The sequence below is a fragment of the Babylonia areolata genome, chromosome 1 (genome assembly GCF_041734735.1).
Source record: "Babylonia areolata isolate BAREFJ2019XMU chromosome 1, ASM4173473v1, whole genome shotgun sequence".
Lineage (NCBI taxonomy): Eukaryota > Metazoa > Mollusca > Gastropoda > Neogastropoda > Buccinidae > Babylonia > Babylonia areolata.
In genome coordinates, this window is record NC_134876.1 from 76,214,218 (window position 1) to 76,236,717 (window position 22,500).

The following is a 22,500-nucleotide window of genomic DNA, read 5'->3' on the forward strand; positions in this document are numbered from 1 at the left end:
AATGTTGTTGATGTGTTCCTTCCACTCCAGATCTTTCTTCAAGGTGACTCCCAAGTATGGCGTTGACTGTACTATTGATAGCTCGTGTCCGTGCATTTGGTACCTGTCGCTGATTGTACTTTTGCAGCGAGTGATTCTGAGCGTAGCACATTTGCCCGGGTTGAAGGCCATCTCCCATTTCCGTTCCCAGATTTGGAGACGTTCAAGATCCTCTTGCAGGATCAGGACTGAGGCCTGGCTGCAAGCCTCAGGCTCAGTATAGCTACAGGACAGGGTTTTTTTGTTTGTTTGTTTGTTTTTTGACTGATGCTGTGTGGGGCCCAGGTTCCCCTGGCTGAACTAGGGGGCTTAACAGTTGTACACAGACATCAGTCATCTAGAGCGCACCCCCCTATTGTGCATTGTTGCCCTGAAAAGGGATTGCCACAGGTTTATAGACAAGACATATGATACAGCTAACTTTGTTTTTCTATAGGTTCTTATCATAAAATATAGAAGTGATGCAATGAAAATATCTGCACTAAGTTTTAATTAATCAACAAAGAGACAACAAAACTCATTCAATTCTGCAAGTTTTGTTGCCATCTACAAGTATAAATATCACCTCTGAGAATCACATGTCAAAAATTATTTATGCCATCCGATTAGATTACTAAATATTTGTCTTTGTTTGAAAAAGAAAAAGCAACATCCTGCTGCCTGAATTTTTAATCAGGCACCATGAACCAGTCAGATCTAGAACGATAAAATAAACACGGATGTGTCATCATGTGACTTATTCATGAATTATTTTGTGTTTTAATTTTATTAAATGCTGTCGATTAAAGATCGAATCGACACTAGAACCCGAACTCGGATAGACTTGAGTCGATCAGTCTGCTGTCGAATGTACCATGTTTAAAACTGAAATATAATGCACTTAAACTAAATATTATCTTCTTTGATGCTCCCTGTTCTTATTTAGCGGAAACAACAAGCTCAGTGGTGCAGACAACCTTACCCTGTGTTTTCACAGCAAGGTTGGCGGAGCTCGCACTGTCGTATCTAGGCAAACATTCAACCGGAAATCATCACATTTTCTGTCAAACACAGAGTACTTTCCCCTGGTTGCGTGCGTCGAGCGAAGAGAGAGAGAAAGATGGAACACAACTGACATAATAACCAACACCCAAAGAAGTGCTTTATGCTGAAAGAAACTTATGTAACCATACAGCCGAGGAATTGATTTAGTAAATTACTGTAGATTTTGATTGACTGTCTTTCTTTGCAAGAGTAAGAGAGTTTCAGTTTCAGTTTCAGTAGCTCAAGGAGGCGTCACTGCGTTCGGACAAATCCATATACGCTACACCACATCTGCCAAGCAGATGCCTGACCAGCAGCGTAACCCAACGCGCTTAGTCAGGCCTTGAGAAAAAAAATATGTATGAGGCGCAAAAACTTGATGAAGTCAACTATAAGCGTACATAAATAAGTAAATAAATGAATAAATAATAATTATAATTAAAAAAAGGTAGTAGTAGTAGTAGTAATAATAATAAATAAATAAATAAATAAATAAGACAACATCGTTGATAAATAAGCAAATAAATGTAAAACATGGAGACACACATTCACACATACACTGACATATGCATAACAGATATGCACCAAACATGCAGTTTCACAGATATGAAAGCACAGTCAAATACACATAAACGTACATGAGCCCAAACACACACACACACACACACACACACCACACACATTACCCTGCACCTCCTCTACCCCCCTCCTCCACACACTCATTTCTGGGCTACGTATCGCAGCTTCCAAGGCATACACACACACACACACACACACACACACACACACACACACACACACAGATGAACACTTACTTGCAAAAGCACACACACATACGCCCATATCCCCCACCGCCAACCCCACACACATCTGTATACATCGGTGTATCAGTGTATGCCAAATAAAAAACATAAAAAGTACACTGATTCTGTTTTCAGTTGTCTTTACTTTGGAGGAACACACACACACACACACACACACACACACTTCTTTCATTGGTATCAGTCGTGCATGCTGTACTGATAACTTACACAGCCAAATACTGTCTGAACTGATACAGGCAGCGCTAGGGGCGAAACGACAGCAATGGGGAAACTGACTAGGGGCGAACTGGTTGGGGGCAAACTGCCAATGGGACGAAACGATCGGTTACCCACGGACGTATAATGGGGGCCGGTTATCGTTTAAAACAGCAGAATGGTGTAACTTGTATTTCACTGAATTTGACTGAGTTGCCGCGTCAGTGATAGAGACTGTCATTTGCGCATCAGCCTGTTCAGCAACAGACGGTGCTGTACCAAGGGGGTAGAGATGAACTAGGAATTATAGACATGAACCAGGATTTATCCATGGTCATTAATCCATGCTCATGTGAAGGATTTTGATGTATTTTAGTCCATTTTGGTATTTAGCGAGAATGCCAAAAATATAACAGTGACGTTACAATCTTGCACCATTAACCGGAAAGACCTTTCGTGACTCCTTTAAAGATTTTGTGGCGAGCGAGGGATTGAAACAAGTGTTAGCTGAACGACAGAGAGAAATATAGCAGAATACACTTTCCTGGATTTTCCTGAAACAAACTTCTAATACATTTGCATATTTGTAACTAAAAAGAAATCATCCATAATGTCGAGAGTACGAAATGAAAGTGTTGGAGACTCGGTCTGTCCGGTTTGCCACGAGAACAGCGAAATCTTCGCCATCGGACCATGCGACCACCCGATCTGTTACAGGTGTTCTACACGTATGCGTGTCTTATGCAACCAGGTATACTGCCCAATTTGCCGTGGAGATCTGCCTCAGGTAAAAGAAATCGGGTTTTTTTTTTCTATATTTTTCTGATGGTGTTAGAAGTGTTCCAATGTGTTGGGTCAGTATAGGGATTGCCACAGGATAAGTCAAGTTGCCAAGACACTAGACAGGTTTCCACTTGATTTATTTTATTTTATTTTTATTTTTGAGCACCACAAACATGAAACAAGGAAAGATCTACTCATCAAAACTGTTTAGATTAGTAGATCAGGAACCACATTTTTGTTTGCTGATTGTTTTTTAGTCACACAGACTCAGAAAATTTATTTATAATCATATAATAAAAGTTCCTTAGAGCTAGCCTGGCATGCTCATATTTTATTGCTCAGTGTAGTCGGCAAGTCATTCCCTCATTTTAGGTTGCTTTTGGTCACCATCATCACCAGTCATGTGATCCCTGATTCTCCCCCCAAGGTCTAAAGCTGTCTATACTGTAGGCAATATCTTATGTTAGCATTTATCATTTTATGCAAAATCATTGATAAAGGAAGATGCCTGATGGGCAGACTGGAGTCTGCGGTGTGGCTTTGTGCAAGCATTTTTGCCTTTTTCAGTTTTGTTCTTAAAGAAGTTGAAACAGAAAAGGTTATGTGTATCACTATGATATAGATCACCCACATTGTTTCATTTGTAAATTATCAAGTACATAATCAGTTCACGCATGCATTTCTTTTTAAGTGCATCCCAGAGTAAATAATTTTGACTGATTGGATTATCTTAAAAATTTTTTGTTGTTGTTCCTGGTTTCAGATTGTTTATTTGACAACAAAACAAAAGTATGAAGAAGTGGAGAGAAGAAGTTGCATCCCGAATCGCAAATACAAGATTCTGCTTGAAGATGAATCTGTGGAGGATGCCTTTGAAGCCCTACTGGAACATCGTTGCCAAGTTTGTGACCAGCGTCCACTCTTTGATTCATTTCAAGCTCTCCAGACTCACATGAATCGCACACATACCTTGTTTGCTTGTGATTTGTGTGCCAGTCACTTGAAGGTATGCCATGTATTGGTAAATAATAGAGATTGAAAGAGGGGTAGTAAAAACAGCAACAGATGCTTGTTTTCTCATTTACTTTCTAATGATTAATGCCTGCTGTATTTATTTATTTTATTTTTTAAAATTTTATTTATTTATTTTATTTTTTAATTTTTTTCACAAGGCCTGACTAAGCGCGTTTGGTTACGCTGCTGGTCAGGCATTTGCTTGGCAGATGTGGTGTAGCGTATATGGATTTGTCCGAATGCAGTGACACCTCCTTGAGCTACTGAAACTGAAACAAATGCCTGCTGTATCGGTGTATGTGTTATTGTATATATGCTGGTCTGGTAAGAATTTTTCTGATGAACATAGATAACACCTTTACACTGGGTTTGATTTTCAAGTCTACTGATACCACCATGTACTGATGTAGCCAATAAATGCAAGAAGCAGACTGCATTATTTTGTATCATTCATGAAGTAAACGTAAAGATACAAAACATGATACAATAACAATGTCACGAATGTGACATGAATAAAAGAATCAAACTAAAAAGTAAAACAAATTTTCTTTAATTCAGTGATTCTTTAGTTGTCATGTGATGATCATTGTTTGAAACACCTCAGATGATTGTGAAAAACTGCATTGTCAAGACTAAATAACCACACCAGTGGTTCAGTCATTTGTTTAGCATGTTTTTGTAGAAATTAAACATGTATTATTAATTAGATTATACTGAAAATGTGACTTGCATATCAGTGATCTTGATTTATGATTTGTTGTGTCCATTTTAATTGGTAAAGTATTATTCCTGAAGGGAATCCTTTGTTTTTCAGATATTTCCATTTGAACGTAAGTTTTACAATCGCAAGGACTTGGCAACTCATCGTCGCAATGGAGATCCTGATAACCGGTCTTACCGCGGTCATCCTCTGTGCCGCTTCTGTGATGTCCGTTACATGGACAATGATGAGCTCCTACGCCACTTGCGCAAATCTCATTATTATTGCCACTTCTGTGATGCCAATAGTGCCAACAACGAATACTTTGAGTGAGTCAAGAGAATTTCTAATGAAAGTAACAGCTCATTGCATCAAATGACGCTAATTGATTTGCATAACTGTCTTCTAATGTCTAGTCATTGCAGTCAATTATGAATTAACTGAAGGTAAAATTGGAGGCTCTATGGTAGAGGTAGAATTGGCTAGGCTTGTACACAAGTGATCAGTGTTTGAGATCCTGTTTAGGCATGGTGTTGTGTCCTTGTGGAGGGCACTTTACTCTGATTTTCCTCACTCACTCAGGTGTGAATGGGTGCTTGACTGTGAATGGGTAAGTTTAAAACAGAAGGGTAGGATTAGGCCCTGTCTTCCTGTGCTGAGCGAGACGCAGTGGATATGAATTTGCTGCCTGAGTGGGCATTGAAGGCTGTTTGACCGTCAACATTTGTTTTCTTTAACTAAAAAATTTGTAATGTGACACTACTGTGTTGAACCAAAATGTGTATTGAAGATTTGAATTTATACAAAAAATACCTAGATGATTCATAGTGATTTTTTTTTCGATGTAAATAAAACTTAGGGTGTGTTTGGTTTAGACAGATCTGTTTTCATACTTAAGATCTTAGGAAAGAAAGTCAAGGGCAGGTCAAAAAGCTGTTATGCAATGACTAATGGAGAAACATATAATGGGAATTTTGTTCCCTTCATCATAGAATGATCAGACATTCTGCATGAGGTATTGGTGGGTGTCCATTGTTGTTGACTTCCTTCTTGAAAGTGTGCCATCGATCATTACCAGTACCATGACACACAATGCAGACAGAAAAAAACTTTTGCAAAAGAGAGTATCATCATTGCATGCTTTTTACATCTTGTAAAATAACTCTTCCTACAGTTGTATGTTTGGATAACCATGTTCTTTTTGCTTGTTCTGTTTCAAGTGACTACCCTGACCTCAAAGAACACTTCCGTGTGGATCACTTTTTGTGTGAGGAGGGGCAGTGTGGGTCCCGTGAAACACGCTTCACCAATGCCTTTGCCACGGAGATTGACTACAAGGCACACGTCGCCGCCGAGCACAGGGGCAACAAGTCCAAAGCTCAGGCCAGGGAGCTGCGAACGATCGACGTTAACTTCCAGGTGGCTCCACGACGTAGGGGCCGTGACGCAGGTTGGTTTTCTTTCTTTTTGTTTGTTTGTTTTGTTTTTTTTTGTTTTTCCATTATCAAAACATGCATTTGAATAACGAGTCACTGGAAATAAAGTGGAATGAGCTATATATTGCCTGTCATGAAGGCGTGGGAAAAGTCTTTGAAAAAGGAGTGAAACATTTCCATTGTCATTCCAAGGCTGGACAGTTCTTTGAAAAATATGTTTTGCTCTTCAGGGTCTGGATCAGTCTCAAAATTTTTGTAAATCCCATGGCCAGTACCATTCAAGAGCTTAAGGCATTTAAGAAAACATGCTAACAAATAGTCAAACAAAAAGCAATGATAACTGAACATTAATGCAAATGAAAGGTTTGATTGATTGGTTGATATGGATACTTATATAGCACATATCCTCGGTCGGAGACCAAGCTCTAAGCGCTTTACAAATAGGGGGTCATTTACACAACAGGCTGCATACCTGGGTAGAGCTGACTGATGGCTGCCATTGGGCGCTCATCATTCGTTTCCTTTGTCATTCAATCAGATTTCAGTCATGAACATATACACACTCAGACAAACATATAACATTTTACGTGAATGACCGTTTTGTTTATTTACCCCGCCATGTAGGCAGCCATACTCCATTTTCAGGGGTGTGCATGCAGGGTATGTTCTTGTTTCTATAACCCACCAAATGCTGACATGGATTACAGGATTTTTAATGTGCGTATTTCATCTTCTGCGTGCATATACACGAAGGGGATTCGGGCACTGGCAGGTCTGCACATATGTTGACCTGGGAGATGGGGGAAAAATCTCCAACCTTTACTCACCAGGCACCACCGAGATTCGAACCCGGGACCCTCAGATTGAAAGTCCATCGCTTTAACCATTTGGCTATTGCACCCATCAGCAGGAGATGAAAATGTACATTGATGTGGGAATATCCTCTGATTTCTGTCATCAGAGGTGTAGCAGACAAATATTTTATGGCTTTTGTGTTTGGTATAGAAGATTTTCTGTCTGGTCTGGAAAAGGTCTGGTAAAAGTATGGAATTTTGTTTGGTCACATCTGAGGGAACCCTTGTTTGAAGTCCCTTGCAGAGCCTATGAATAGTATGATCTAAGCAGTGGAGACAATATTTCATCCATGTTAGGCATGTAGACTGGTCAGTTATCACTTCCTTCTACTCCATTTTTATATTTTTATGTTTCTCAGTGTCTGTCTGTCTTTTTTCCACCTCTCTCTTTTTTCTCTTTGAAAAATTAAAAAAAAATTTTATTATTATGAATTTATCATGGAAACACAATCCATTATTCTGTACAGCTGTTTCGTTCCTTTTCTTTGGTCTCTATGTTGTGATTTTTCCTTTTTTTTTTTAAATTTAGAAATTAGAATTAATGCTACTTTCACTTTGTTGCAAATATGTAAAAAGATATGCGAAGAAGAGATCTGATTTGAGAATTGTCTAAGGCAGCAGTGCTGGAGTCTAGAAAGAGTTAATTCTCTGATTGTTTGAATCTTCTTTCTTCTGTGTTTGTTGGCAGCATCTCCCTTATTTGATCATATGTACAAATGAGCTTTTAAGTGCATGACTATCTCTACCCCGCAGTGTTGGCATCCCCAGTTTGTTTTCCAGGATGTGTATGCAGGGTCACCTATCCATAAGCCGCAGAATGCTGATATGGATTATTGGATCTTTAATATGCACGCTTCATCTTCTGCATGTGTGAACACAAGAAGGGAGTTCAGGCACTAGCAGGTCTGCTCCACACATGGGAGATTAGAAAAATCTCTATTCTTAACCCTTGAGGCACCGTATACATGTCCATCACTCTAACCTAATTTTCTAATAGAAATCTAGAAGAGAGGGATTGTATAGGCATAATGGATTCAGATCTTTAATTATCCCAATGATATGGTTCAATTGTCATTGTATTGGGCAGTGAGTTTGAAGTGTTCAGCACATTTTTTTAAATATTGAATATTGGTGAAAAAAAAAGGTATCATTATCAGATATTTTTTTAAGGTAAGTTTCCCCCTGAGAAATTGTGTGCTTGTATTTTTCTTATTGAATATGCTTGACATGGCAGATAGGACAAAGTCAAAGGCAAGTTCTGCTTGCATTGTGAAATGCTTGAGAAAAAAAACAACAAACTACCCCCCAAGAAAACCAACAACTCATTATTGCTTGTTTATTTCAGGTGTCGTTGCTCCAGAAGATTTTGAAGAAGTGAATGAAGCCAATAGAGGCCCTAGAGACCGGCGAAACCGGAGGTGAGATTTCTCTATATTTTTGCTGTTATGGAAGTTAGATTCAAAATTTAACAATGTTCTGTTCATGTTTAATCTCTGGTCGTTGTTGGAGTGCCAGTCCAAAATGAAATATTGTTTTTTTTAACAAGTTTCTGTTCATGTTTGTTCACTGATCGTTGTTGGAGGCTAGTCCAGACCTGTTTGATTTCTTGGACAGCTCAAAAGTTCTGGTCTTTTAGTTACAGACTCCTTATAATCCTGCGAAAGTTATGCAAAATTCAAGTTTTTCTCTTTTTCTTTCTTTTTTCTTTTTGTGTTTGAAAAGTAGCATGCTTGTGTTGTTGTTTTTGTTGTTGTTTTTTTTTTTTTAAATCTCCTGCAAGTGTATTTTCTGAGGGACATGTCGTACATATCGCTACAGTGAGTTTCTCTTTTCCCCATTATCCCATCCTCGACTGCCATCCTGCCCAGAACAGTAAAAGGAAAAAGAAACACACACACAAGAGTGTGTTTGTGTATATGCATGGGTGGCAGTATGTGAGAGAGAGTGAGAGTGTGTGTGGCCTGTGTATGTATCAGATATTCCATTGCAGACTGTATGAGAAAAATCTCATTTTCTTTTGCATGTTTTTGCATGACATTTAATGCTTACATATGGGACATAACATATAAATTCCTCTTTCTGATGAGTCGTTTGAATTTGGGAAGTATCTGCATGCATCCATTTACTCTCTGCTCTCTCCTCACAGTCCCACTGACACTCACAAACACACACACGCACACACAGAGATCCGCACTCTTCTCTCACTCATTCTCTTCTTTCTCTTTACTTGTGTTGAGGTCAAGTTTATATCATTTATGTTGCATGTGTTCTAACATGTGTTCCATCAGGTACAACAACCGACATGAGGCATCCTCAAGAAATGAAAACGTGATGCCACCTCCTGAAGCAAGTGCCCCTCCTCCAGCCCCAAGCCACCTGCATTGGATGATTTCCCTACACTGGGCAACTGCCTCCCACCCTACATTCCTCCCCCAGAGAAAAGACCGGATGAACCAGTGGAAGAGTTTCCGTCTTTGTCTTCCAACAAGCATTTGAGATCGGCTACTGTGACAACGTCATCACTTGTGTCTGTTCCTGCTCGTCCTGTTGGAAAGTCCAGTGCCAGTGTCGTTAGCCAGAAGCCATCCACCAGCTTCTCTGCTCATGCTTCTGTAGCTGCTGCCAGTTCTGGGGCAAGTCGCCCTGGCAGTGGTGGTGGCAGTCGCACTGTTCAAGCCAGCCATCCTGTGCAAGCTGCCACAGTCACCAAACAGTCCTGGTCAGCTCCAAGGTTGGCATCTGGGGAGGATTTTCCGTCCCTGGGCGGTGATAGAAAGAGCAAGGATGGTCCAAATTATGTCAGTCTTGGTGGTGCCTGGACAAAGAAACAACAACAGAAGTCCAGTTCCAGACCCTCGTCCAGCAGAAATGACAGAGCTCCTGTGTTTTCAGCAGCGTCTCTTGCTTCCTTAGGCAAGTCTTTATGTGATGACGGTGAATTCCCGTCACTTGGTGGTGGTGGTGGTGGCACCACATCTAAACAGGCTATATGGGTTCAGAAAAATGCCAAACCTATAAAAAAAAACCCAGAAAAATCTACTCCTTTGGGTAATTGCCTTGATGCATCTTCACACAGTAAGTCTAAGAAAGATGACAGTTTTAACTTAAATGGTAGTTCAGAAAGTAGGACAGATGAAACGAAGTCAAAAAAGAAAAAGAAAAAGCAAAAAGAAAAAGGACAAGAAACAAAAACCAATACTGAAGACAGCGGTATAAGTTTGAGTTCCATAGCTAGTGAAATTGAAGCAGTGACTGTGATACCTGAACAAGAGCATTCAAAAGTCCAAGAAGATTCTTCAGAGCAGAAGAGTAGCCAAGATATTCCTCCATCAAATGACCAGACAACTGTTGCCCCATCACCAGTGGTTAACAGTGAGCGAGAGGAAAGTGAGGAATGGGAAACAGTTGTGAGCAAGAAGTCTGTGGCGTTTGACAAGGACGATTTCCCTTCTCTGTCCACCTTGTCAAAGAAAAGGAATGGGAAGTTGTCATCTGCTGAAGAGTTTCGAGCCGAGAATGACACCACCAAGAAGAGCAAGTCAGTGGTGACAAAGCCTTCCAATGCATTCCAGGATGACTTTCCCACCCTTTCATCCCTCACAGATAAGAAATCTGTTGCTGCTTCTCCAGCAAGGGAGACCACCAATGGGAAGGGACGTAGAAACAAGACCGAAGGGACAAAAAATTCCAAAGCTTTGCTTGGGGATGAAGACTTTCCAACGCTGCAGGCACAAACAAAGAAAGCAATGCCTCCCCCAGGGTTTGGTAAAACTCGGGTTACGGCTCCCCCTCCTGGACTGTCGGCCCACCCACCCTCATTGGATGGACGCACCCCTCCTGGCTTAACCTCCAACTCTAGCATTTCAGCTCCCACTGCTTCTCTGGCTACCATTCCAATGTCAGTCAAACTCAACATGTACTCGTATGTAATCCTTCTGGACGGGAAGGAACGCAACAGCGCGCTTGTCTCCCGTGTCCGGCAGCTGCTGATTCTGAAGGATGATGGGTTTGATCAGTTTCGCGTCATGTCTGCAGAGTTCCGTTCAGGGTCAGATGGACGCAGTGACATATCACAAGACATGTGAGAACTTGTTTGGCCAGGAGAAGTTTCTGGAGGTGCTGCCAGAGCTCATTGCTCTGCTGCCAGGACATCCTGAAGCAACATGAACTGGCGGAGGCGCACAGTAAGAGTATCCTTGGGATGTGCGCTCCTCTCAACCTGACCACCTGCCAGACATGCCACCAGTACCTCAAGGTGGAAGACTTGGCTGTGCATTTCGGCGCACACACCAATCTGGGCCAGGCTCCTGCTGACTTCACTGCTGCTTCCTTGCCTCTGAAAACGTAAACATTGCCCACCTTGCTTTGTCAGTACACTGTTAGAGTGTGATTTGTTTTCTTTTCTTTCCTTTTTTGTTTTTTTGTTTGACATGTGTGTCTGTGTATGTGAATTTTTTTTCTTCAGAAATGAAAATTGCAACAAGAAAAAAAACACGATTTGTCGCAGAGATAACAGTATCATGAGTGATTATGAGGCTGATTTGCTTTTGCGTTATTCTTCAAATACATGGCAAGATAGAGTGTATAGGGGTGGAAAGGATGATGCAGCTGGTTGTTCAAAGGTGTTTTACTTGAATATATGCTCATTTATCAGTCAGAGCCACAAGCAGTTCCACAGTATACTTTACATAGCATAATGTATTTGAGATATGAAGGGAAGGTGTAGACTTGCATCTCAAATATGTGGAGACAGCTTAGTGTTTTCTGAGATCAGACTAGTTCAAAGTAATTGTGATTTGTCATCATTTTGTCCTACCTTGGTATTACTGACATTTGCAGATCCAAAAAAGTTTTGAGAAAAAAAGGAAAATTGTCTTTCGTTCTGCAATAGCTTTGGCATTAACTCTCTCCATACGAACGGCGAAAGATACGACGTTAACAGCGTTTCTCCCCAATTACCACCATCAAAATATTGCAAGCGGAAGGCTCTTATACTGAAGAGGTGAATTTTGACAAAGAATACCACAATTCTGACGACGGAAGCTAAAGGTTGGGTCATTCAGACACCCACTGGACATCCGAGGGGTCTGTGTAGAGGAGAAGAGAGGACTGGCCGTACTGAGTGAGTTAAAAAACAACAACCAAACTCATTGACTTAGAGGTCTCCATCTCCTCTGAATGAACATTGATAAATAGCATAGCTTTTCTGTTTACATTTTTGTTACTTCAGGCAAATGGAATAGTCCACAGCCATATGCACTGGAGGCAATTAAGTCAATAGGGCAGCACACTTGAACGTGATTGGAGTTGCCCTGATCAGTAGTTCTCAAAAGACTGTTCATGAGCCAGAAAAGAGAGCTCTCATGTGAAGGACTGTGCACACTTAACACTGGGTCAGGATTCACAAGTTTCGTATTGACTGAGGTGCCAGAGCTGAGTAAACTGATAGATCCTAACACAGTACCTACTTGGTACCTAATTTAACATCATATTGACCTTTCCTGTCAGTGTGTTTGAAGTGTTATTTTGCATCTTTGTTCAGTCAAGGCTTTGCCTGCAAGTGATAGATAATTTATTCATTGTTGGACACTCATTCGTCAGTCAGTACAAGTAGTTTTCAAAGGCTTCGATGTGTGAGTTCCTTTGGTCAGATTTTCTGCCTCTGGTATGTATACATAGTGTAATTGATTTGAACCAGTTTTGATTCTATATACTATCTTATTTCTTCTCAGTCTTGTTAGGGAAAAAGGACAGCCCACAAAAAACAAGAATAAAACAAATAACATGCCTGATGTGATATAAATGTACTCATCAAAAACATTTAATTACACAGTTTTTGCTTGTTACACTGCAATAGTTATTTTTGCTTTTTATCTTCTAAACTGATCACAGATAGTCACAGCCTTTGTCAAAAACAATGTGCATGAATTATGATTTTAGATTTGTTTTATTATTCCTTCTTTTCGCTCTGTCATTGTTCCTCACCCACTTGCGCCATTTTTTTTCTTCACTGTGTTTAACAAGTTGAAAAAAAAAAAAAGAAGCCAGTAGCATGTCCTAACTCTAGCAGAAGCATATTTAGTTCCATTCAGATACATTTGGTCACCATACTATTGTCATGAGGCCAAAGTAGTCTGGTATCCCATCCATGTATTTATCTCCAACTGGAGAAAATAGGCAGCTATGCATTGTACAAGAACGAACACTTTTACTTCATTTTAGGTTGGCAATAATTTAAAATAGTTTGGGCGATAACAACCTGAAATATTTTATCTCCTTCAAAATCTTTTAATTTGTGTCTTTTAGTTTTATGACCAGTTCATTTCGTCATTGTGGTATGATTGGTTCGTAGAATGAGACCAGGAGTAAAAACCACCTTTTTTTCTGCCTACTAAGTTAGTGGTCCTGTTCCCTATATCTGTTCAAGAACTACTACTGGTACTACTATTTTGTCTCTCACTTTCTGTCTCTGATGTTTATACTTCAGTGATTCTGTGATGTGTGTTTTGGTGCCCAGAAAATATGCGTTGCCTATTGACTTTTTTAATTTTTTATGGTTTGATTCTGTGAGAGATTTTTTCTTTTTTCCTTTTTTTTTTTTTTTTTTTTTTTTTTTAAAGAATATATTATTGCTGTACAGTATATGAAAATGTAATTCCTTTCAGTTATCCCTTTCCCTTTTTTTTTCAATTTAAAAAAAAATCCTCATGTGAATGCAAATTGTAATTTTATTGCATGTATCTATTTCCAGTTTCCTCTTCCAGAGTTTGTTTATCTACACATTTATTAATTATTTTCTCTGTAATTGACATGTATCTGTTTAGGCAGTGGTAGTAACTTTAAACAGTTGTGTTGTTGTATTGTATTATTATTACATTTTGTCACAACAGATTTCTCTGTGTGAAAATCACTGTTCTCTGAAGGAGTAGTGTGTTGCAGTGCTGTCGTTTTTCATTCTGCCTGCAAGTATACAAGTATACCTGTGTCACTATGAAAGTGGACTTTTGCACAGGATTTTGCCAGGTGCAACCCCTTTGTTGCCATGGGTTCTTTTTTGCCTTTTAAGTGCATACTGTAAACAGGCCCTTGATTTATCGTCTTGTCTGAAAGACTCGACCACCTCTCAAGGGCTAGCGGAGGTGGGAGTCTGGTGGTCAAACCAGTGGATGGTCGCTTCCTTAGTCCTAGTAGGGTGCATTACCACCAGGCCACAGCTCAACACATGTATGAATATGACACAGGCAAGTTCTGAGTGCAGAAATGGTCTAGTGCACTTGACTGGGTTTAGATTTTCAGCTGGTATTGAACAGAACAGATGAGCTGCAGATGAGCTGAGATTCTTAAACTAAAGGGATCTAGAAAATAATGTTTGATGGCAAAAAAACAAACAAAAAAGACTTGTTCTTTCAGGTTATTTTGTCATGAAGGTTATTTTTCAGGTATAATAGTTGAGTAAGTGCTCTCTGACACTGTTTTACATGTTTTATACAAAACTTGATTCATGATTAAAAGATGTAAACTTATTCTCCCCGCAATAATTAATTTGCAGCCCTTGAATGGAACTTGTTTCTTGTCATTGTTTTTAAGTTAGTTAAAAAATATGGTATGTCACTGGAGTTGTTGAGAGAATTTGTACATGTACATAAAGACATGATTCACACTAACACACAGTGACACACACACGTACAGACATGGAGTCACACATGCACACACATTTGTGTGTGTATATGTGTGTGTGTTTTAGAGAGAGCATAGTATTGCTAGTAATCAGCAAAATGCTGGCGACACCAGATGCTCAGTCTCAGAACAGTTACCGTAGTGAATCCACGAGTGGGAGTGTTTCTGTATTGATTATTATGCAGATTTCCTTATTGATGATTTGAATTTTTTAAAGAAGTTCACTTGATTTTATTTTGTTTTGATATTAAGACACACACTTAAAAAGTTGAGCTGCCCTAGAATGTTGGCTGACAACTTTTCAAAACAACAAATGTAAGTCACTACCTCCCATGTGAATCAGATGCATACTATTTCAGCAGACTTTTAGTTTTATCAGATACAGATATTAGCTTACTAAGCTCATTGAAGGAAATATTTGAGCAAAATTACAAACTTTTATAACAATGATGATAATAATCATAATGATTATGATAATTTATTTCTATTTCACCTTTCATTAAAATACAATAATGCTAAAGGCAGATTACATTTAAGTAAAACATAAGAAAAAGAAAACATTTTACGCAAAAAATATCAACCACAGTTAAAAATCTCCAAAACCGTTCCATGCAAACAACGTACAGTCACCTCAACCAATAGTGAACTAAAACAACCAGTATCATCCACAGAATCATAATTTGATAATACTAAGCACCCACTCACACACAGTCAGATGAATGCACACACACACACACACACACACATGAATACACACGCACACACACACACACGCACGCACATCAATGTACACACACACATATGCATATAATACACACATACACATGCATACATTCTGATTAATTAAGCATGAATATAATGTGGTTGTTCACAGTTGAGAATAACACTGATGGTCTGAGGTTCAAATGGGAGCAAGGTGAAAGGTGGCAAGTGAAGGCTGGAGGGTTTTTTACCCTGTAAAGTCCAAGGCCAGCAGATGTAATGATCTGTTGCCAATGCCCCCAGTAATTGTGACCACAAAAGACACACACACACACACACACACACACACACACACACAACACTTACATTCAAAAATTCATGTCAAGGCTTGGTGGTTATGCCTTGGAGAGACCACCATGCACTTGTCATGACAATATTATCAGGAAATCGATGTTGATTATACAAAATCAAGAGGTATTGCTTCAGTATGATGTAGTCGCTATGGTTTTATCAGGTCCTTGCTTGTTCATTCATCAACCATGGTTGATAAACTGTAGATCAAACATAGCTTGTTGTAAGATCACCACTGTGCTTGATTGGGTGACTTGTGTAGGTGAACTGCCTGTTGGTGAATTTTCTCTTTTAGAATAGGTAAATCATATACACTGATATAGATAGGGTTGTACCAAAGAAGGGCTGTGTTTTTTTTTCTTTTTGGAGGAGGGTGTGGTGGGGTGGAGGAAGAGGGTTAATAGTAAAATCCATTTTGCTTCTTGAAAGTATATTTTCATGTGTGCACCAATAATAATAATAAAAATGGTATTTATATAGCGCTGAATCTTGTGCATAGACAAATCTAAACGCTTTCGCACCAGTTATTCTCACGCATGCATAACTCTAAAACTGGAGAAACTGAAGACAAGGAAGAGGCAGGGAAGGGAGGCTATTTTGGGAAGAGGTGGATTTTAAAGCCAGACTTGAAAGAGCTGAGTGTGGAGACTTGACGAAATGAAAGAGGAAGTTCATTCCAATTGCAAGGTCCAGAGACAGAGAAAGAACGGTGGCCAACAGTCAAGAGTTTGAATCTGGGTATGAGTAAATAGAGTGGATCCGAAGCTGATCGTAGTGAGTGAGATGGAGTGTAGAGGTGAAGGCAGCCACAGAGATAGGAAGGGGCTGATTTGTGAATACATTTGTAGCATAGAGTGATGATCTTGTACTTTATTCGGTTTGAGACAGGGAGCCAGTGGAGATGTTGCAAAAGAGGAGTGATGTGCTCAGATCTTTTCTTTCTGAGGACGAGTTGGGCAGCAGAGTTTTGTATGTGCTAAGGGGACTAAATGGATGAAACAGGCAAACCAGACAATAGAGAGTTACAGTAGTCAAGGTAAGAGAGAATGAGAGAAACGACAAGTCTAGATGTTGCGTCAATGGACAGATATTTCCAGATGGAACTGATGCGCCGCAGTTGAGATTAGCAGGATTGACATGTCTACTGAGAAATTTTTGCATGGACAGTGTGTTGTCAAGGACAACGCTGAGGTTTCTGACTGAACTGGAAAGAGGGATGGATGTACTGCCAAGTTTGATTGTGTCAGTTGTGATGAAAGAGAGTTTTTGTTTAGTTCCTATGATCATTGCTTCAGTTTTGTCCGCATTCAATTGTAACTTATTTAGAGTCATCCAATTTTGAATATCCAGGAAGTAGTTGGATGTTTCTTGCAAGAGCGACGACAGTTTTTCAGGTGTATCACTCTTCTGGAGTTGAGTGTCATCAGCATAAGAATGATGACTGACATTATGGCGGTTGATAATTTCAGTGAGAGGAGCAGTGTACAGTGTGAAGAGCACAACAAACAGCTAAGTAGGACAGCTAAAGCTGTGAGTGTTACATGTTGATTTAACCTCTCATCACCATTATTTGTTTTTTTATAAACAATGTGCTGATGGTGGATTTGAGCTCATCACCATTATTTGTTTTCAGAGACTTCGTGTTCATGCTGGACTGGTTTAATAAGTAATATTTATCATTTTATGAAAGAGTTTCAAGGAAGACAGGAATGGGATTCTGTCATGGAAAGGGGGAAGATCGTCTGATCTTGTCCAGTAGAGAATGTGTTGTAGACCTTGTTAATTGTCAGTGAGACATAAGTAATGCCTCTTGCTTTGGTTTGCAGCACATTGTTTTATTGATGTGTACTTTTGTAGAAAACTGACATTTTTGAAGAAAACAAACAATTTGGTAGAAGTTCCTCCAGTAACAGTATTAGAACATGTTTGCATGTTGTGAACAGACATGATTTGCTTTCTGGACACAAAACACACACACAGAAAAGTCCCGTACATTTAAAATTTAAAGACCTATTGATTTGAACCACAAAGTACATCAATGGAAATCGGGGAATGTATTAAAATGATATTTTATACCAGGTACTTAAAGAGATGACATCAACAAGTAGAAGGCTATGTGATTGTTGCAAAGGAGGTTACATTTTATTTTTTTGGTGTGAGGTGCTATCCTAGAACCATACTTGGTGTTAAAAAAAAAATCAATTTGTTACTGGTATTAATGGACTTATTTTGATTATTTTCCCTTGAGGCCAATGTATATTTTGTCTTTACTCTATCCAGGCTACATAATACCTACACAGAATAAATGGGAAACAGGGGTTCAGTCTAAAATTGTATTCTATACATTAATGAAAATTGCCAAGAGTGTACACTTTAGTCTGTCACTACTGGAGAGAAACCAGGTGTTATTTTGTTTAAGAAATAAAGAATTATGTGCAAGTGTCCTTAGCAGTTTGTGAATTTGTTGGTATGTGTTGTTTGTTCTTTCTTTGGTCACTAGTTGCATTTCACATTCACTTCACATTCATTCAGTTGTTCACATCACAGCAGTACGTAGACATAGTACAGGCGCATCACTTTCCAGAACACAAAATGACTTTTCAAGCATAACACTGTGCCAGAGCACATGTCATCAGGACAGTATTGATCATGTCATTGATGTCAGTTCTTATGAGAATTTGTGTCCACCCATTCAGATTTCAGTTTACTCAGTCACAAAAAAAACAGCAACCCCCCCCCCCCAAACAACAACGTATCAGCAAGCATGTGGATGACTTGCCTTGTTTTCTGTACCAAATTCTTTATTAATTACACAAAGGAGTGTGAAGAAGCACCTGCAAAAACTTACGAGTGAACATCCCCTCCTCTCCCTCTCCAGCCCCTCCCTGTTTTGACAGGTACTGTGGCTGAGCATTTGATTTAGAGCAGTGGATTTCCCTCCCACAGGTCTGAGGTTCAAATCTTAGTTGTGCCTGGTGGGTTGAGTAATGATGGAGGTTTTGCCAGTGTCCCAGTTTAGCATATGTGCAGACCTGATAGTACCAGAACTCCCATTGTGTGTGTGTCAGCATGCATAATACTTCAGTTTGCACATGAATTAAAGATGCCAGGCATAGGTGTGTATGATTACAGAAATGTGAAATCAATCTGAGTGCACACACCCCTTAAAAAGAGAGTGTGGCCACCTAATTTCATGGTAAGACTAGTCATATAAGCACTTTTGTAAATGCATGATTTGGGGTTTTACAGCTTATGCAGTTCAGAACAAGCGATGTTTATGATTTGATCTCACATAGTTTATTTTGTAACTGGCAAGTTGAATGTTGACGTCATTTTCAGAACAATTTAAGACAGATGAAAAGTGATTAATTATCATAAAAATCAAGAAAATTTTCACAAATTGGAAGAACATTTTGATGTGGGGAAAATGAACAAAACACACAAAAAAATAGCATAATGACTGTGTTTAGTGTGATGCTATACTGGTTTCAGTTTCATATGGTTCGGTTCTCTCATTGTGTGTGTGTATGTGTGTGATATTACAACCTCCATATATTGTTTCTTGTATTCAAGACTGAATACTGGTGTTGTCAGAATGTATTCAAAATTTGGAATGAAACAATAAAACATGAGAACATTTTTATGGTTTGTCTTCTTTCAGTGGTCGATTGAGTATTTTCATAATAAAAGGGTCCTCCACTAATGTAAGCGCTATATGATAGACAGGCAGAAACCCAGGGCGGAATTTCTGACAGAGGAGCACTTCATAACCAGGGTGTGTACAGAGTCATGGAAGTCTGGAAAAGGTTGGAAAAAAATAATGTTTTGCTGTTCAGTGTCTTGAAAATTCTTGAGATTTTCATAAACAATTGACAAGTACCTTTCAACAAAGAGCTTAATGCATTAAAAACAATTAAATCAACAAAGGGTTTATGTTTTGTTCTTTTTTTAAAAAAAGGACAAAAAATAAACAGATGAAAAGTGATGAAAACTGAATTATACTGGGATATCTCTAACAGTCTCTTTGGTCAGCGGCATAGCAGACAATTTTTGATTCAGTCTGGCTTAATGTTTGGTACGGAAAATTTTCAGTCAGGTCTGGAAAAAATATTGAATTTTTTGGTCACATCTGTGGAAACACTGCGTAACAGAAATGAACATCAGTCAGGGTGATATCAGCTTTGTCAGAGATGTCAACATTCAGATTTTAGTTTACGTAAAAGAAAAAAAAAATCAGCCAATACAGATAATCTTTGTCATGGTTGCGTGGTTTAAATGAGTTAACTGATTGAAGAGTTGAAGAAGCAGCTTCTCTGTAATTTTGAATCATGTCTCATGTGCACATAACCCCCAGCCTTTCCCGCCCAACAGGCACCCATCAACCCACCCACCACCACACACACATGGATGCATACATGTGAATAAGTATGGACACAGACGCAAACTAGATGGAAAGAACAGACACACATATGAATTAAACCACACACACACACACACAGAATTTAGATGAAAGCACACCAACATTTTATTTTCAACACACCATTCAGTAAGTTGGATTTGCTGACAATAGTTTTTCTGTATTTATCACAGTGTTTGGAAACCTCTCTCTCTCGTCTCTCTCTCTCTCTCTCTCTCACACACACACCATTGGAAACAAATTGGTTTGCACAAAGATGCAGGCTAAACATATTTACTTGGGGTAACAGAAGCAATAAAATACTAAACTATTACATATTCTATTCAATAAAGCAATGTATTTACAATTTAGTGAAATAGGTAAACAAAAAGAGGCAATTATCCATACAACCATAAAATCAAACAATACTTCAAACTGGACGGATGATATTTCTGGTTTGATAGTATGGACAGACAGGACATTCTGATTTCAATATAAATGGTCAAATATTAATAAAGAAAAAAAGGTTTCAGTTGAAAACAGTCTCTTTATTATTGAATTAACCAAATGGATCAATGACTTGCATGAAAAAGATAACAGAAATGATTAATAAACACATAACGCCAAGCCATAAAAATAGTTTGGTGATTCTGTCAAATGAGCAGGCAGCCCATTCATCTTCTTGACAACACAGAACACATTCTTTATAACATGGAACTTGAAGATTTGAAAACTAATATATTCTTTATACCATGGAGTTTTGAAAAATACTAGCCAGTTTCACTGGAATTGTATACTTGTATATCTTCAGTTCACTTCTTTAAAAAAAATAAATAAATAAAAAAAAAAGAAGAAGAAGAAAAGGGAAAACAGCAACAAACCACAACAACAACAACAAAAATCAGAAAGATCTGAGTAAAAATCAGAAAGAAATTCTCTCCATCGTCACAAAGAAACCGATGTGGAACTGACTGAGGTAGAAAATTGGAAAGACAGTCTGCCAGTCAGGCCCAGAGAGAAGAGAGGGAGGGAGGGAGAGGGAGATCTATTTACAAGTAAATATATACATAAAAAGTTGATTGTACAATAAAAATCAACAAAATGTAGACAATGTAGCTTGGTTAAAAAAAAAAAAAAAAAAAAAAAAAAAGCAAGCAAAACATATACTTATATGGCCTACGCCCACCCTGAAGAACACCCAAGTCAAAGAATTAAAACTCAACATGGAAAAGCTATCCTCAGTTCAAATGCATATAACATATTGAGCAAGATGGAAGAAATAAGAGTTGGACGGACAAGTGGAGGCAGGAATAGAAAAAGGTAAATCATTACCATCCCTGAAATAATGTAAAAAAACCCCACTGATAACAAATTTACAAACATTATTCATCACTCAATACTTAAAACCATTCCTGCAAGCACAAATCACAGTTGTTCAATACTGTAACATTTTGGTTGAATCAATCAAGCAATTGGGAAGAAGTTTATTAAAACTCATCATAATTGATTTTAAATAAATTATATTTGTAGCTTGTGCCAAAGACACAACTGATAACATAGGGATGGAGTCAATTGTTATAAAAGAGTCGGGCTTTGTGATAAAAAAAAACAAACCCAATCTTTGTCAACATTGTACACAGCATGCATAACGTGAGCTTGAGTTTGCTGTGTTTTATATACTTGTGTGGTGAAACGAATAATGAGTTCTTTGATAGTCTGTAATCGCTTCCATTCTGCTGCTCGTGATTTTCAACAAGAGCTTGTGTTTGTCATCAACATTCTGTACTGAGAGCTGGAGCATATCATTTCCAGTGGTATAATGTATGAGTTTGGTGTGATGGTACTTTAATCAACAGCATTATTTTCTAATGATTTAGGTTTTATGGAAAGTGTCACATGATTACATTTTGAGTTTGCCAGTTGTGAGTTTGTGTATGCTGATACACACCAATTAAGGTTGTCAGGGATTTTATGATTGCAAGATGTACAAAAAAAAAAAAGAAAAAAAGAAAAAAAAAAGAGAGAATTTCATAAGAGTTAAAATTTGCCAGTTGTACTGTATTAAGAATTTCAGCGTACTGACAGTTCTTTGTAATAATAAGTTTATTTGAATATATGATTTTGTTTTCAGCGCTTCATAACCAGATTCTGGGCTGGTGTATTGTATGAAAACAACGTGTGACTTACATGATACTGATACGTCATAGTCTCACTCTCATTGTGATTGGAGTCATCTCAGTTTCAGTACTGATCTCCAAAAATTAAGTACGGCTGCCTATATGGCGAGGTAAATTTGTCATGCATGTAAAAGCCCACTTTTACATTTGCAGAAGTGAATGTGGGAGTCGCAGCCCATATAGTGAATGAAGAAATTTCAGTATTGCTGACAGTACCAGTCACATATCAGAAGAATGATAGCCTGTTTGTTAACCATTTCATTTTGTCCACAGTTAACAGAAACACACATGCACTGTATGACTTTGAGATCATTATTTAAAGCATGTTT

At 38.6% G+C, this 22,500-nt stretch overlaps 2 protein-coding genes and 1 pseudogene across 5 annotated transcripts in view; 1 reads left to right on the forward strand and 2 right to left on the reverse strand.

Annotated features, from left to right (window-relative positions):
• LOC143287649 (protein phosphatase 2C-like domain-containing protein 1) overlaps positions 1-1,061 on the reverse strand; it is a 16,305-nt gene extending 15,244 nt beyond the window's left edge. Inside the window, exon 1 of the mRNA XM_076595797.1 lies at positions 1,001-1,061. The gene's annotated coding sequence lies outside the window, so the exon portion shown is untranslated. The remainder of the gene's footprint in view (positions 1-1,000) is intronic.
• Positions 1,062-2,535: 1,474 nt separating this feature from the next.
• Positions 2,536-11,771, forward strand: LOC143293603 (uncharacterized; annotated as a pseudogene). The gene is made up of 6 exons (XR_013056789.1): positions 2,536-2,868; positions 3,628-3,870; positions 4,693-4,907; positions 5,799-6,028; positions 8,214-8,286; positions 9,157-11,771. The product of XR_013056789.1 is annotated as an uncharacterized LOC143293603 (transcript).
• A 9,346-nt stretch (positions 11,772-21,117) lies between these two features.
• LOC143287655 (transmembrane channel-like protein 7) overlaps positions 21,118-22,500 on the reverse strand; it is a 55,925-nt gene continuing 54,542 nt past the window's right edge. For all 3 annotated transcript variants that reach the window (XM_076595819.1, XM_076595828.1, XM_076595810.1), the window contains exon 18: positions 21,118-22,500. This exon is cut by the window's right edge and continues 486 nt beyond it. The gene's annotated coding sequence lies outside the window, so the exon portion shown is untranslated.